Here is a 4,377-nt window from a genome sequence, read left to right as displayed (position 1 = left end):
TTTTGTGACTAGTTTTCTTGTCTTACTAGTTTCTTATTTTTACTTGAATCGTTTTATGCTTGTTGTTATTTCTTTTATGCCTTGTTATTACCTTGCTAATAAAACACAAATAAAAGCTTTAACATCTGTCACAACCCGCGAGCGACAGCTCGCCCACGAACCGCGACTGATCAACTCAAATCTATACATAACTCATAATATAAACACATTAATTAAGCATAATATCTCATAAGATTATATAATAAAATAGTTTGCGAAAATTCGGGGAAATTTTTCGCTTTTATAACTTAGAGTCTTATAGCGACTCCTATACAAATATGTTCCGGAACATTTTATCAGAAGATACTAACCCCCGATTAAGAAACCACATAGCCCATAGGTCAAGGCAATACGCGCTCGGTCTCGGTCTTCAATCTCGTTTCCCGCTTACGAGCTTTTCCCTTATCTACATTACCAAGGGACATAAAACTATGAGTCGAATGACTCAGTAAGTGGGAGTCTATCTATAAAGTAAAACGACTAATGCCATGTGACGTGCAAACAAAAACACAAGAATGCAGAATGATTGCTAGATGCAGCTAGATTATATGACTAGAGCATGACTGACGCGTGACGTCACACTCTATCTACATACTGGCCGTCCCGCAAGGTTATACACTCCTCACTGCTATAACCTCCGGTCCGACTAGAGACCAGCTTCAGACTTCGAGCAGCAGTCGTCAGCTGATCTAAGTTTTAACACCTGTCTGGGATCCACTAGTGGTACTTTCTTCATCATGACGTCAGCGCCACTGGTCTCTGGCATAGTGAGCTCGCGAATCGCGACATTCACCCACTACGCCCCGGGGCGCTCAAGGCAGCCTCCGGTGAGTCTTCCAGCTAACAATGAGCTCGCGATGCGCGACCTTCACCCATTGCTTCGAGTACTCGGCGCACGGACCGGCATGGCCCGCCAAGCACAAGTCGTGGACTTGTGAGTACCACCGACAGTAGTTTTTAAAGTTTGGGTACACTGCAGCTAGCAGCGTACATATTAAACTTATATACGGAAGAGCGTGACGGGATAAACCCCGAAAGAAATTATTGTTTCCCTTTGAAGCTCGTTAAGTGTTTTAGGTTGAAAGCTCGAAATGTGACTTCCGAACTCTCTACTCTCGATCGAATTTGAGAGTCTATCGCTCTTCCGTCCTCTCGATTCTAACCTACTTCCTAGAGTTAGAAGAGAAGTCTAACTATACACAAAGCAAACGTGGCTGGTTCAAGTTAGCGTTTGAACCTAACGGGCGTACCCGAACTAAGTTTTCAAGCAAGAGTGGCCGAAGTCTTAACTTTTGAGTTTATTCATTTTAGGCTTTCACCTACTCTTGTTTACTAGCAAGCAAATGCACAAACAAACAGGGTTATACCCTTGGTAAGTAGTTGACTTATGCCTCCTCACTTACCCGGAATTGCTTGACAGAAAGCTTGACGATTCCCGAAGATGTCTTGCTTCACACATTCTTCAAGGCACTTGACTCCTGTCGAAACGTCGGAAGAACTAGCATCCGGAGTTGAACATCCGTTAGTTATTGGATTCGAGTTTACTTAAAGAGGATAGGGTTCGTTGTCGGGATTAGAGTTGGTTCGGAATTCGAGAATTTTATTTATTATTCTCCGGTTTTTCGGAAGTTTATTCAAGACTCACGTATTCTCGTATCGAGAATGATACGAAATAAAGTTCAACGAGTAATCATGAGTCTTAAATAAATCAAATAATCCGAAATTAAAATAACCGAGAATTCCAAACGAATAATTAAATTAAATTCATAAGCATTATTAATTAAATAATTATAAATTATTTATTTAAATACTGAAAGTACATATCTAAGAGTATTTAAACGCTATAAGCGATTTAAAACTCACGAGTTAATCGAGCTTTATTTCGATAACTCTTTCACTTGATATCTTCAGAAACTGATCTTGTCGCTCTTGACTCGTCTAGTTCCCGTCCGTCCGTCAAGATCTGTAATTCAAACCTGGAACCCAACGACGAGTTAACATCTTAAATTCCAAACTCTTATCAGTTTCAAAATCCAAATCCCGATATCATGATTCAAAACCCGAACCCAAAACCAATTCAAGCGAACTCAACTCGAAACCAACTAACCGAAAACATCCTAACACAAAAAAGATCATAAAAACTCAAACGGAGGCTCAGCAAAATCATCACAAGACAGTCTCAACACCTCACATGTCCCAGTATAGCTTACGGCAAAACACAGAACCAAACCAAACAACAACCATCAAACTTTCAAACCAAACTAACCACACGGCCAACGATATACTCAGCCAAAATAACCACTCAATCCAAACTTCCAAAGTCTCAAACTTATCATCACAGCCTCAACAAACCAACAACAAAACTGAAAACACATATTAAAGACTCACACGGCCAGGTTAACAAACTCAAAGAAAATTCGTCCAAAAATCAAGTAAAAAATTCCAACAGCCATTGTGATCAAAACCCAAGCTTTAAACAGGTTCATAAACGTCTCAATATCATCAAACAACCTCCAGAAATCACAAAATCCCAACAATAATTTCCATGAACCCTAGAACCAAATTTTCGGCCAATTTCAAGCAAAACCAGGAAATCCGAAAACAGTCCTCAAATTCGAGTAATAATCATCAACAATCGAGTCCAATGAACGCTCAATCATCATCAATTTCTCAGATTACTTAAGAAAATCAAAAACCCCCAAATCAACCCAAGAACCCTTAATCTCAAAATCTTTTTCGGGTTTGATTTTCTTACCGAGATTCTCGTGAATTCGGACTCCTCGACGTGTTATCTCTTTTTCCCGGCGTCTCTTTCTCGGGCGGTGGTCACAGCGAGCTCGCAGCAGGGTTGCTCCGCTCGGTCGAGATGCGCGCGGTGGCTCGGCGTTGGGTGACGCGCGAAGAAGAGAAAGGAAGAAGAAGTGTGAGAGAGGATGGCGGTGATGATGAGGCTCGAAGGAGCTTAGAGAAGTGGCCGAGTTTTTTTTTTCTTGTCTGTAGATGGAGCTTCTTGCGCGCAGGTGAAGAGAAGAGAAGAAGAAAAGAAAAGAAGAAAGAAGGAAAGAGAGAGAATGGTGAGGTGGCCGTGCAAGGGAGGGATGAGTGGAATAAGAAATCCACGTGGCAACCTCTCCTCGCGCCACACGTGCACAAGTGGCCCACCCACATTTTGACACGTCTCTCCCAAAACAACCCCCCTTTATTTTTTTCTTTCAAATTCTTCCTTCAAACGTTGCACATAAGTCCTTTTAAAATAAAATCTCACAATCCTGTCCTTAATTAATTAAAAATAATCTTGAAAAATAACCGAGAAAACTATTATTATTTGCCGTTATCTTGAATATATTTAAGGGATCTCGGAATTTATTTTTACTCTCGAGTTTTTTTTAAATCTCCGAGTACGTTCCAAATAATAATATTGAATTACTCGAAGATTCTCATTCCGAAATTTCACCAACCTTAAATATTATTATTTTCCAAGATATTTAAAATTTGAGGACGTCTCATATGCAACAAGAATTTGAATTAAAACTCGTCCATTTTATTCAAATTCACAAGTCGAGCGTTTACAAAAGTTAAACATTACAACAACCTTCATAAAACGTTCCGTTACACTCGATTCTTTTTCGAACCTAAAAAGAACCAAGCTTTAATTATTTCTTTTTCTTCGAGCTGGAGTAAACCCGCATTAAAAGTGGCATAACTCTCTGCTCAGAAATCAAAATTTAATGATTCTTGAATAAAATTAAAGCCCTGTCTGTCCTCTGTCCAATTTTACCGGTTTCAGGTCAAAAGGACATTGGAGCCGCCAGTTATGGTGATTTTACTCCGAGGTGCGCGGCTGTTTCGAAACTCCAGTTTTTTAGAATTCCGGATTTTCAGCCCCACTACCATGAGTTATAGAACTCTAATGAGAAAATTTTCTTGAGCAAAATTGTTTTTTATAAGATTATAAACATGATGTGTAAGATTAAAAAGTTTTGATTTTTGAAAGATTAATTGAAATTGAGTTTTTACAAAACTAGTTTGAATTTTGAAAAACCGTTTTTACTTTCAAACTTGAAAAATATTTTGTCATCCAAATCAAATAAATTTTCAAAATGTTTTCAAAACTATATCTATATCACATATGTTCAAAATCTATATTCTCTTGAAAATTTGAGTGGGAGGTCTCCTTGTAGACAAGCCGAAAAATAAAAAGATGTGTAATCTCAAACTTTCAAGTGTTCGAGTGAGTTGAAGTTCACACTTCCCTCATGCACTTTCCCGAAATAGAAAATAGGAAAAGATCGAGTATGTACCTTGTGCCTGTATGCACTAATACTGCTCTGAACATGA

At 38.9% G+C, this 4,377-nt stretch overlaps 1 long non-coding RNA gene across 1 annotated transcript; it reads right to left on the bottom strand.

Annotated features, from left to right (window-relative positions):
* Positions 1-212: 212 nt before the first annotated feature.
* LOC149401357 (uncharacterized) lies at positions 213-3,046 on the bottom strand. Its single transcript, XR_016296725.1, has 4 exons — positions 2,795-3,046; positions 1,903-2,015; positions 1,443-1,537; positions 213-445 (listed from the first exon to the last, which is right to left on the bottom strand). It is a non-coding gene; the product is annotated as an uncharacterized LOC149401357 (long non-coding RNA).
* Positions 3,047-4,377: the final 1,331 nt, after the last annotated feature.

The sequence above is a fragment of the Urtica dioica genome, chromosome 4 (assembly GCF_054948205.1).
Source record: "Urtica dioica subsp. dioica isolate 48M chromosome 4, U.dioica_male_clone48M_v1_H2, whole genome shotgun sequence".
NCBI lineage: Eukaryota > Viridiplantae > Streptophyta > Magnoliopsida > Rosales > Urticaceae > Urtica > Urtica dioica.
The sequence above is the reverse complement of the archived record's forward strand: the minus strand, read 5'-3'. Positions and strand labels throughout refer to the sequence as shown.